We start from the raw sequence: 13,088 nt of genomic DNA on the forward strand, positions 1-13,088 counted from the left end.
TTACCAAAAAAGAAGAGGGATCAGACCCTGTTAATTAAAGCTCGCCCTGGCCCGTCAGGCTGAGGAGCCGCAGTGCTCTGTTCCTTCAGATGGCTTAGCGTCTCTTCCCCCAACTCCACAGCCATGGATCTTGGAGCACTTCTCCCGAGATCAGCAGGAGGTATGGTCCTTACCGCTGGCACTCAGGCTCGTGTGTCTCTGAATCAGTGAGACACTAACTGCATGGATGTTGCCTGGCCCCTCTGGCTTCCCTCTTCCCCTCTCCTTCCTCTCTGATCCCTCAGCTCAGGACCGAGTTGAGACAAATCAAGTCTTGATTCCCTGGGCTTTGGAGGGAAGGGAGGGAAGGGAAGGGACGCCTTGGAGGGTGCTCCTCATCTGTTTGTTTTGGCCCTGGCTTCACCTAGCTGCTCAGGTGGGCTGCAGAATTGGGGGGAAAAAACATCTTTAGTCCGGTTCTGGCTTGTGCAAAAGCATTTCCTCCTGGCCGAGTCCCTTCACCCCCGGTGAGCGTGAAAAAAGGATGTCACCCTGACTCAGTTTGCTTTTCTGAAAGTAACCCCTGATCTGCCACTCAGAGCGAAGATGGCCGTGCGGGCCATACAACTTTCTCTCCAGAAATTGTCCCAGAGGTGCACCATGTTAACACCTGTCCCCCAGGCATCCCCGCTCCCTAGACTCGGAATGCTGCTACGTTTAAAAAAAAAAATGCTTGCTGTCTGTTCCCAGAGATCCGTCACCTCTTTCCTCCTGCCTTTTGAGGAAACTCACTTCTAGCCTAGTCTCAGGCTCTCTTCTAAAGAGTTGTTTTGATTTAAGGATCCGCTGGAGCCTGGAAGGGAGCAAAAAAGAGAGAGGAAGAGCGAGGGAGAAAGGAAATTTCTCTTCTTTTCACTTGGCATCTTGTAAATTGTACACGGGCCCAGAGCACACATCCATCCACAAATTCTACATTGATTTGTGTCCGCCCCCACAGTCTCCTTCTGGGGTGAACCACTCCTCTCAGCTCAGACCCAAGGAGAAGGTTTTCCTTCCATTCAGCTTCACGTGCCTCCATAGATGACCCTGAAAGCCAGTTTCCAGCAGATGGTCACTCCTTTATTCCGAGTGCCGGTCCCTGGGTCCACGTGGCCAGGGGGCAGGGATTCCTATGGGATATCAACTTCTCACCAGGGAGACACACTGAGGAAGGAAAACACCTTTGCTGATTTCCCTCAGTAATTTTTTTTTTTAACTGCTGACTATGGAACATCACTCCGAAGCCATTGGGAGGGAAATGAGCTGTAACCTGGTTATGTCAGTAGGGACCCCCCTCCCCTAGTTGCTATCACAAACAGAGGCTCAAAGTATTTGTTTGAACAGTAGTTCTTGTGTGTGCCATCCTTCCCAGTCCCCTAGTCAAGGATGGGCATTTCCTCTGGGTTAAGGGTGGAAGTCAGTACATCTGCCTCCCACACACTGTAGGTCCGTTGCAATCCATATTAGTAAAAGAATAAAATTCTCTATAGCGCCGAAACTCTCCGGTTAGGAGAGATTGCTCAAAGCCTTAGAATGTAGCATGGGGTGGACTTGCCAATCTCTGTGACTCCTGGTGGATTTGTGGGGCAGTTTGAAGATTTCCCTGAAAGAAAACCCGGGAAGAGTTGTTCTCTGTGGAAAAAAACAAAAGTCAGTGGCAGAGGGTTTCATCCTGCAAGATGGAGCGCAGTCTGTAGGATGGTTTTGCCCAAGGCTGTGCTTCCAGTTCCTCTGCAAACAGCTTCTCTGGGGATTTGCAAAGGGACCTGGCCACTGTCATCAGGACGAGGCCTCAGTGTGCACAGCAGGAGGGTTCAGAGGTGAAGGTCCCCGAGGAGGTCCACACGGGTACCTCATCTGTCCTTCCCAATGCCAGAGGTCCCCTGCTGCTCTGCGTGCTATTGTTCAAGTGTCAACAGCCCCCTCCAGCTTGCTGAGGTTTGACAAAAGAGGTGGGGGGCGGGGGGGGGGGATGGATATCACAAACGGTGGTGTCCTTGTCCCATCAGGCACCCATGAACAATAAGTAAATCAGAGGACCGTTGTTTATCGTCAATTGTTCTTTGCAAGTTAATGGTGTGTGCGGTTGTTTTCAATTTACTGATGTCTGCTGGCCTTAAAGTTGCCTAGAGCTCCCAGTGGGGTTTGTTTAGATCTGGCAACGGTGCTGGTATGGTTTTTGGTCCTTAAACATTCTTTCAATCTTAGTGTGTGTGCGTGAATGTGTGTGGGGGCATAGGCATGGAGGTCAGAGGTCAACCTCTGGGATGCTGCCCACCTCCTTGGAGATAGGGTCTCTCACTGGCCTGGACTTTATCCATTAGGCTAGACTAGCTGGCCAGCCTCTCTGGGATCATCCAGTCCCTGTGCCCCCAGTGCCAGGATTATAGGTACACACTACCATGTCTGGCATTTTCATGTGGGTTCGGGGAATACAACTCAGGTTCTTGAGCTCTCTATGTGGTTAAGAATGACCTTGAACTTCTGCTCTTTCTGTCTTTGTTTCTTCAGTGCCAGGTGCCAGGGTTACAGATGTGTATAGCCACATCTGGGTCATGCAGTGCCGGGAATTGAACCCAGGGTCTGTGCATGCTAGACAAGCACTCTACCAATCCACATCCCCAGACCTGGTTTTTGTTGTTGTTTGTTTTGTTTTAATATATATAATGGCAACAGAGCATCACTACGTAACTCAGGCTGATCTCAAACTCATGGTAAGCCCCCTACCTCAGCCTCCCATGTGCTAAGATTACAGATCAGCACTACCATACCTAATCATTAGTATTTACTAAAAGACCCAGATAGGCGCTCAGATTGCTGGGGTGGGCAATGGACAGGGCCTGACCTCTGAGGACTGATAGACCTTCACTGGGATCTCAGCTCTGTGAGGACAGTGTGGGCCTGGCCTGGGATCTGTAATATATTAAAGTTGTCAGGATTGAATGAGATAATGGAGCTGAAGTCTGAGTATGTCATAGGTACCAAGAAAGACCTTTTATCTCAACTGCCATCAATAAGCACACACTCACGCAAGGACCCAGCCATTTAGATAACTCCAACGGCCCCTCCTCTGACTGCTGGGCTGGTCTTTTCTGAAGGCAGAGATGACCTCTTGGATCCTATCCTGTTATTGCCTTTCTCCCAAAGGCCAGAGCAGGACCTAGCCAGGCATTTCTGCTCCATGAAAGTTAACTGAACAAATAACATGATGTTCTGTGGACATTTAACCACCAAACATAGGTGATTTTTAATGACTAAGCATCACCAATTCCCATTCAGTTTACTGAGGGAATGCAGATGAGCCAGAGAGACAGAAAATCCCATACCAGTAATAAATGTGAACGGAAGCGTATCCATTGGTAGAGAAATTTGAATTGTAGAAAAAAAAATCTCCTGTACTAAGACCTGTTCCAGATGCCTGTAGGCTCTGGGTGTCCTTTATGCCATTCTGATCAGTCAGGGCAGTCATGTGACAGATGCCTTCCCCTGTCATGAGCTATTTCCTCCTCTTCATGCTTTGAAGAAAGGCTCTGAAAGGAGAAACAGCTCCAGACAGAAAGATCGGCTTGAGTGGTTGCTCCACTGTGTAGAAAAAGTCCAGCAGTTTATTAATCAGTGAATCAACAAGTTGATCTGTGGTTTGTGTGTAGACACTCAACACCTTTTGGTCCAATAAATACTGCTTTCTGGATATCTGTGTTACTCAGTTTTCCATTACTGTAAGAAAATACCTGAAGCTACACAGCTTTATAAAGTGGAGAATCAACAAAAGAGATTGTAAGTTGTCCCAATCCAGTGAACCCTGGAAAGAAATCCATGGAATCTATGTAACTTGGGATCAGGGAAGTCTTCCTTCAATTAAGTGATCCCTAAATTGATTTCCTAAAGAATTGATGCTGTGGGCTGGTCTTTCTGTACACTGTGAATATGTGTTGCTACCATTGGTTAATAAAGAAGCTTCTTTGGCCTATGGCAAGACAGGTTATAGCCAGGGGGGAAATCCAAGGAATGATACAAGGAGAAGGAAGGTAGAGTCAAGGTAATGCTGAGGGCTGCCGGGGGAGCAAGAAATAATGGCACACAGGTAAAGCCACAAGACAGGTGGTGATACATAGATTAATAGAAATGGGTTAATTTAAGATAAAGAGCTAGTTAGCAATAAGCCTGGGCCATAGACCAAAGAGTTTGCAGTTAATATTAAACCTCTGAGTGATTATTTTATAAAAACAGCTGCTGCCCGAGTGGGATGGGCAGGACAGAGAAACTTCGGTTTACAAATTGGCACTGAGAGAACATTCTAGACCTATAAGTAACCCATGCACAGACCAGAAGTGAATGAACCACTCTAGGGGGTGGTAGCAATTCCAGGTGGTTGTGTTATCTATAACCATATGGTGAGAGGGAAGGCTGGAGATGTGGCTAGATTACAAAGGGGTCTTGGATGTCTGTAAGGGGAAGGATTTTATTCTAAGGGAGAAAATTACCCCCCCCCTGAACTCTTCGTGTGTGTGTGTGTGTGTGTGTGTAGTTGTTTCGGCATCACAGTGGAGGGGGCTGGGCTGGGAATATAGCTCAGTTGACAGAGTTCTTGCCTAGCATGCAGAAGTGCTGGGGTCCATCCCCAGCACTTCATAAACTGGGTATTATGGTACACATCTGTTATTCCAGCACTTGGGAAGCAGAGGCTCAGAAGTTCAAGGTCATCCTTGACTGTATAGGCAGTTTGAGGCCAACTGAGGCTACAGTAGACCCTGTCTCAAAAAAAAAATAGCTAAGACAAAATGATCTATGTCACTGGGTAATGATTCTTGGAGGCCCCCTAAGAACTGTGGCTTTGAGGTTGAGGGAGATAGGATATAGTGCTGGTGTTGTCGAATGCAATTCTCTGGGGAAATAACTGCCATCTTCATGAGATCACCCGTGCCTGCTGGCAAGAATCTACTACAATGGAGCCTGTTGACAACTGTCATTCTCTCTTAGGCAGAGAGGATGGGGAGGCTCCTTATATGAAACACTACCCCTGTTGCAGGTGGCCTGGGGTCTTGGGAGGTGCTAGAGTACATGGGCTGGAGAAGGTTAATTGAAGGGGTTCTATCTATGCAGGTATGGGGAAGCCATCGTCCATGCTGGGTGTAGACTTTCCACTGTAGCCACATTGGGGCTCACCCATGCCATTCTGCCAGCAACCCCTCACCCATGTTCTATAAGAAAGCCCAATAAACTCATTGGTTCCCCAGGGCGAACTTTGGTGGAATCATACTTTGTTTTGTTGTTGGAATCTTAAGAAAAGGAGGCAGATGTTGCTTGTGTGTCTACAGGGAAGGTATTTGTATAGCAGGGTGGAACTCAGGGCTTTATGCGCACCAGACAAGCATGACACCAACTAAGCTATATCCCCATCCATCAATCTTCATCATCTTCTTCTTCCTCTCCTCCTCCTCCTTTTCTTTCTTCTTTTTCCTCCTCTTCCTCTCCTTCTTTTTGAGAGGGTTTCTTTGTGTAGCCCTGGCTATCCTGGAACTCACACTGTTGTTGTTGGTTGATTTTTCTTTTGGGGGGCCCACCACCCAGCTCCCAAATAACATCACACACGGAGGCTTAGTCTTACCTATAAATGCCTGGCCTTAGCTTGGCTTGTTTCTAGCCAGCTTTTCTTAACTTTAAATTATCTCATCTATCTTTGGCCTCAGGGATTTTATCTTTTTGTATATGTTTTCTTTCCTTCTTACTCTGTGTCTGGCTGTGTATCTGGGTGGCTGGCCTCTTAAATCTTCCCCCTTCTTCTCTCATTCCTTCTACCTCCTTTTTTTTCTCCCAGATTTCCCCTTCTATTAATTCTCTCTGCCTGCCAGCCCTGCCTACCCTTTCTCCTGCTTTGCTATTGACCGTTCAGTTCTCTATTAGACCAACAGGTGTTTTAGACAGGCACAGCAACACAGCTTCACAGAGTTAAATGCAACATAAACATAAAGTAACGCACCTTAAAATAGTATTCTACAACACTCTGTAGACCAGGCTGGCTTTGAACTCACAGAGATCCACCTGCCTCTGCCTCCCAAGTTCTGGGATTCAAGGTGTGTGCCACCACCCCTCATTTTTTTTTTAAAAGCAGTATTTATGGGGTTGGTGAGGTGGCTCATTGGGTAAAGGAACTTCCACCAAGCTTGGCAACCTGTGTTAGAGGCCTGGAACCCACATGGTGGGAGGAGAGAAAACTGATTCCTGCAAGTTGTCCTCTGAGCTTCCACACATTCTTGTCCTGCAGCATGTGCAGCCGCACCCACGCTCCTTAAGTAAGCCCTGGAGACTCATTGGTTCCCCAGGGTGAACTGTGGTGGAATTGTCCTTTGGGTTTTCATTGGGACCTTATGAGGAGGGGGTGGATGTTGTTTAGGTTTCCTCAGAAAAAGGGATTCTCCCAACCACTGAACTCTGAGCAAAATCTGAAACAAATCCTCTTCACTTCTGTGTTGAGAAAAGATGATGGCGGTCAGGGGAGGGCAAAGATGAAAGCGGGCAGGCGAGAAGACTAGCTGGGGTCTGAGTTTATAATCCAGGTGTGTGGGACGGTTTGGTTGACAATTTGAGGCAGCTTAAAGCTATTTTAGAAGAGAGCCACAATTGAGGAATTGTTTAAATCCAATTGGCCTATAGGCATGTCTGTGAGGGATTATCTTGACTGTTAATTGGCCCATTCCCACTGTGGGTGGCACCATTACCTAGGCAGGGGGTCATGAGCTGCATGAGAAAAGGAAAAAAAAAACTGAGCTGAGTATCAGAAGAAGTAGGCAATATTGGTGCATTCATTTCTTTCTGCTCTTGAATTTTACGTGCCTAGCTGCATGAATTGCTGTCTTGACAGCCCCTCAGTGATGGACCTGGACTTGTGATCCAAATAAATCCCTTCTTCCCTAAGTTGACTTTTGTCAAGGTCTTTTATTAAAGTGACAGAAATGAGACCAGGCGGCCAGGTGAATGGAAGACAGCTGGCTGAGCGGTCACTGAGGATGTGTGGGAAGTGCCGCTTTTTTCTTTTTAGGCAGGAGGCAACTGGATTCGTATGGGATTTGTGGGTGGATTGAACATCAGTGTGGAAGAGAAAGATGAGTGGGGGAGTGACTCAGGTTTCTGTGACCTGAGATGGGGACCCTGTGGATGGAGCAGGTCCCGGAGGAGAGTGGGCATGGAGGTTTTCTTGTCTTTACTTGGAGACATCTGTGGAGGCTCCTAGGGGGAAATGGACAGTGGTCAGACTTGAGAGCGGCCAGATCTTGATTGGAGGTAGCCTTTTGCATGTGTTCATGTGTGTGCACATGCATGTGAAGGCCAGAGAGCAGCCCTGGCTGTCCACCTGCACACTATCCACCTCGATCTTTGACGGTCACTCACTGGGATTTGCAAGTATGCTGAGTTGGCTGGCCAGTGGGCTGTAGGGATCCACCTGTCCCCTTCCAAGTGCTGAGATTAAAAGCGCATCACTGTGCCTGGCTTTCTTAGGCACATGCCGGGGATAGAACTTATGGCCTCATGCTTGCCTGGCAAGCACTTTACCCTCTGAGCCATCTGCCCCCCCCCCGCCCCCCCCACCCCCCACCTCAGAGGCAGCCTTGAGGGTCATCAGAGTACAAAGGGTCTTGGGAGTCCTGTCAGATGAGATCATCAAGATACGGATGGTAGAGAGAGGAAAACCTGAGGCTGAACTCTGAGAGGCCACAGCTGTTAAGGACACAAGGAAAAGCTAACCAGGAGGGCTGAGCAGTTGTGTCTCCCTGTTCAAGACGTGCTACCACTTAGATCTAGAACATTCGCCAAAGTCTTACATGTTAAAGGCTTTGTTGCCTGCTTGGGACTATTAGGAGGTGGCGGTGGAGGTTTTAAGAGGCAGAGCCTTAAAGGGAGAGGTCTTTAGGTCATGGGAGGGGGGTGTGCTGTTGAAAGGAACTATGGCATGTTTTATTTTGATACCTGCCCATTGCAAGCCATCTTCTTCTCTGCCACATAGTGCCAAAGCAAGGGGGCCCGTCAATCAAGGACGACCCTCCCAAACTGTCTAATTTCTCAGTCGTTCCCATTGCGGTCTCTTGGTCCCCGATAGGCTTTGAGAGTCATTCTGCCTTTTTATCCTTAGTTTATGTTTTTGTATTTTTATACACACATCTGCTTATGCTCTTTTGAATGTGTGATGGAAATAGATACTACTATTTCCATGGATCTGGATTTCCATATCCTGTAGAGAGGCAAGCTAGAAATACAGGGAGAATTTGGGGGGACATGAGAGGGGAAAGAAGCCCCTTAACTCAGACTCTGCCTGCAGACTCTCCCCAGTAGAGAAGCAAGACCTCCAACACTTTTAATAATGGCTTAAGCCCTTTCTTCCCTTTCAGGGCAAATCTGCAATTTTCTCAGAATCTTGCTGGAAACCCCATTTACATGGAAGGCCATGCCCTGACCCTTCTTGTGCAAAGAGGTCACAAGTTCTGTCCCAGCATGTGCCTAAGAAAGCCAGGCACGGTGGTGCACTTTTAATCTTAGCACTTGGAAGGGGACAGGTGGATCCCTACAGCCCCCTGGCCAGCCAGCTCAACTTGCCAATCCCAGTGAGTGATCCTCAGAGACCAAGGTGGGCAGTGTGAGGCCCTGACAGTTCCTGCTTTTGCTGTGTTCAGAGGACACTCTCATCCCGGGCACCTTGGAGCTGCTTTATTATCTGAATTATCAAAAAGAGGACTGGAGGGCTGGTTCTGCAGTTACGAATACTTGCTGCTCTTATAGAGGGCCTGATTTTGACTCTTAGCGCTGGTGATGGGCAGCTCACAGTCATCTGTAGCTCTGTCCCGAGAGATCTGATACACATACACACACACACACTCACACGCACACGCACACACGCACGCACTTGCACACACAGAGACAGAGATCCAGAAAGTTTTAAATGGGGAAGTGAAGATGGGGAAATTGTGGGGTTGGGGCCAGCTGTTAAACAATGACTTTCCAAAGCGTTCCAGAATAATGGGATACTTACACACTAAGACTCTCCTCTGAGAAGCCCACCCCCAGCTCTCAGGCGCACCCTGCTTTCTGCCCAAGCACCTCTCTTTCTATTAACCTCATGCCTGAGATCTATATTGAAAATGTCTTTCAGGGGCCCGTGGAGGTGGCTCAGTGGAAGATGTGTTTTCTGTGCGAACAGGAAGACCCCAGTTCAAATAGCTAGAAACAATGTAAAAGTAGGGTATGGCATACACATCTGTGATGGCAGCGTTCCTTGGCGAGATGGAGGCCAGGCAGAGACAGGTGATTCCCTGGAAGCTTGTGGGGCAGCCAGCTGGAGTCAGGCTGTACAGTGGTCAGGAAGAGACTACATCTCAAACAAGGTGGACAATAGGGATGGACATCTGAGGTTGTCCTCTGACCTCAACAATCCACTGTTGAGTCTCTCTCTCAATAAATAAATAAATAAATAAACAAACAAACTAACTAACCTGTGAAATAAACTCTTCGCTTAAAACATAAGCATCCTTTGACAAATTCCAACTCTGCCTTTTGCTGAGCTAACCCTGAAATTCTTTTCTCTGGTAAAGCCAAGGATTTGACCTTACCTGAGTGAAGTGTTCCTAAAAGATAAAGTATCTCAGGCTGCTGGTGGCCATTCTGGGCTATCTCTTCCTCCACCACTGCTGACAGTTCGTGCCAACATCACCTGTGGGTCATGACCCCCTTTGGGGTTGCATATCAGATATCCTGCATATCAGATATTTACATTACAATTCATAACAGTAGCAAAACTACAGTTATGGAGTAGCAACAAAAGTAATTTTATGGTTGGGGGGGGTCACCATAACATGAGGAACTGTATTAAAGGGTCACAGCATTAGGAAGGTTGAGAACCACTGCTCTAGAGAAAAGCCTTGGATATTCCATTGACAGCGGAACCCAAAGTCAATTCCCCGAAGCTTTGAAACTGTTTAGATGGATGACTTCAGTCCCTAGGAAGAGGATTAAAGATTGATGCTGAAGGCAGGGCATTCCTTTCACTTTAAAAAAACATTTAGCTGGCCGGTGGTGGCGCACGCCTTTAATCCCAGCACTCGGGAGGTAGAGGCAGGCGGATCTCTGTGAGTTTGAGGACAGCCTGGTCTACAAAGCGAGTTCCAGGAAAGGCGCAAAGCTACACAGAGAAACCCTGTCTAGAAAAACCAAAACAAAAAAACAAAGAAACAAAAAACCATTTAATGTTACTTTCATTTATGTGTCTATGTGTGTGTCTGTCTGTGTATGTGTATGCACACATGTATACAGTTGCCCACAGTGGCCAGAAGAGGGCGTCAGATCTCCTGGAGCTGGAGTTATAGGCAATTGTAAACGGCCTGGTGCAGGCACTGTTGGGAGAAATCTTCTGAAAGAGCAGTATGTGTTCTTAACCACTGAGCTGTCTCTCCAGGGCCTATTTATTTATTTTTTAAATCTGTGCCCCTGTGCACATTTCCTTGGGGCTCAGCTCAAGTCTGAAAGGTGGGGGTGGCCAGCTGTCAGTTAGGGGAAAATGAACCACTCTACCTTGTGGTCAGTGTCCAAGAGATCCAGGGAACGCAGTGATCCCTGAACCTGATACCGGGAGAGCTGGGCTGTTCTCAGACATAGCAGCCCCTCTGTGGCTTTCGGTCCCTCCTCTGCCAGCCCTCCCGTGGGGGACAGAGCAACACAGAAGACAGCCACTGAGACCCATGCATCTCCAAGCTTGCATCTCCTCCCAGCGACTCAACACTGCACCCCTTGTTTCTCCTAAGGAGAAAAGGGGGAGTCCTCTGCTGCACTGGGAGTGCAACCTGAAGTCCCTCTGCAGCTCTTTCCAGTGTCTTGGGGCTCAGAGCATACGTCAAGTGAGCTCTGTGTCCCTGGCAGGTTATTATGCGCTGAATTAGTGTGGTGAAATCAAAACGAGAATAAAGCTGTACTGTACTCTTAAATTGTTAAAATTTATTATAAAATGTGCATAGTTATTAACTGATTTTTTTTTTTCACCCACATGCTTTGGCTGGCTCCCGGAGCCAAGGAAGATGAAAAGTGACGCTTGTCAAAGCGAGGCCGGGAGACTTGGCCCTCGGAAACTCTCCAGAGAGCTCCAAATGGGACAACACATTCTCACATTCACAAGGAGCCCAGCCAGCTCCCTGGAGCCATTTCTACTCCCCAGGGCTTGAACCCTGTACATTTTGATCCCCTGAGAAAGAAACCAGCCTGGCTACATCACTGAGGCCCAGGATAGATGAGGTCCTGCATGCCCCCCACCAAAGCTTATATACTCCGGGATGTGGTCGCCCACACGCTGGAATCTATCCCGGTACCCATCCTTGGAGCTTAGGATCGGCTCCACAGATCGGCTTCAGCCACATTCTCTTCTACCATCTCCCCAGATGCTCCAGTCTTCGCCTTTTCCGAACCTAAAGAAAGCGCCAGGTTTTCCTCACCTCAGCCAGGGCTGGCTCCCTACGGGTCCATTGTTGGGAAGATGGCCTGAGTCTCCTAGAGATGAGGCGAGAGCCTTTTCCTGGCTGCTCTCCTCTAAGGGAAGCTGGGCGCTGGGTTTCCTGCTGTAGAGTAAGAAGATCCATAGGAGAGCAGGGTGGAGGGGACCCTGTCTTTTCCAATTAAAAGCGTTAGTTGCGGTCATTTATGTGTGTGAGGAGGGGTGAGTGTGAGTGCACACACGCTGTGGCACACACAGGGAGGTCAGAGGACAATTTGTGCGAGCCTGTTTTCTGCTGCCACTGTGTGGATCTGAGAGACGGAACTTCGGTTGCCAGGCTTGGTGGCGATGTCTTGGCCTGATGAGCCATGCCACCAACCCCCGCCCCCCCAATCCCCCACCGTCTTCTAATTTTTTTTGAGAGGGGGCTTTCATCAGGGACACATAGCCCAGCACTGGTGCCAGGGACACGCCTCCAGAGTTCCTTTAGATGGAAGCAAAGTTATTGAGTTTGATAAGCAGAGCTAGCTAGGGCTTGGTACATTCTTCAAATTTAAGTGTTGGCAGAAAGAGAAGGAGAGAGGGAGGGGGACAGGGGACAGACATTTAGGGGAGAGAGAGAGAGAGAGAGAGATGATCCAAGACACGGGTCAGTTCTCTCAAGAGGAAGAGTCATGCTTTGTTGTATTTACAAGGGCTGTATAGGATTCTATGGTTTTCTTTTCTTCTTTAAAATAAACTTTATTATTAAAAAAAAAAACCTTGCAAGTAAACATCACACACCCAAGTTAACTAGAGCCAAAGTCATTACATCTCAATACACATCTATACAGTTAGTATAGCCGTTCCGAAGCTGTGGGGCTTCATATTGGATTTTATACTTTCACGATCGAATCTATTTTTGTGCACTTATCCACTACCCAAACAAACAAAAATCCATGACAGAAACGGAACTGGAAAATCAGTTAGCTTCCTATCATCTTTTATAACTCATGTCTATGACCTGCCCTCAGTTCTTCGTCCTCCTCTAATCCTCAGCCTTTCTTGTTCCCTTTCTATATGTTAGACTGTACCCCCATGCACACTTGTTTGCACATATGCATAAGTTGTGAGCTAGGTTCTGCATGTGAGGGAGAACATGCATTTCTTTCTTTCTGAGGTTATGGGATCTCCCTTAATATTCTAAGTCCATCCTTTTTCCTTCATATTTTGTGATTTCATTTTTCTCTAGCTCTGAATAATACTCCTATATGGTCATCATCCACTCATATGTTGATGGACAATTAGGTTGATTATAATTCTTTACTGTAGTGAATAAAGCACAGTGGTGATTCACATATCTCTTCTTTACAGTATGTAGTGTGTATGTGTGTGTGACTGCGCACACACGTGCACACGTGCATCATGCTCATCCAGAGGTCACGGGACAACTTTCAGGAGTCCACTCTTGCTTTCCATTATGTGTGTCCTGGGGATTGAACTCAAGTCATCAGACTTGGTGACAGTCTCTCTCTACCCGATGAGCACATCACTGCTTCTGATTCTGTGGTTTGTCTAAGTTACATTGCTATAAGTAACAGAGATGCTTAAAGATGAATCAAAG

The 13,088-nt window shown here is 47.6% G+C and overlaps 1 protein-coding gene across 2 annotated transcripts in view; it reads left to right on the forward strand.

The window, feature by feature from the left end:
- Nucleotides 1-13,088, forward strand: part of Caln1 (calneuron 1) — a 490,142-nt gene that overhangs the window by 18,401 nt on the left and 458,653 nt on the right. The window contains exon 1 of one of the 2 annotated variants that reach the window (XM_028870139.2): nt 77-160. The exons of the other annotated variant lie outside the window; for it this stretch is intronic. The gene's annotated coding sequence lies outside the window, so the exon portion shown is untranslated. Of the gene's footprint in view, nt 1-76; nt 161-13,088 lie in introns of those variants that run through there. 2 annotated transcript variants of the gene reach the window in all.

Source organism: Peromyscus leucopus, chromosome 23, assembly GCF_004664715.2.
Source record: "Peromyscus leucopus breed LL Stock chromosome 23, UCI_PerLeu_2.1, whole genome shotgun sequence".
Taxonomy (NCBI): Eukaryota; Metazoa; Chordata; class Mammalia; order Rodentia; family Cricetidae; genus Peromyscus; species Peromyscus leucopus.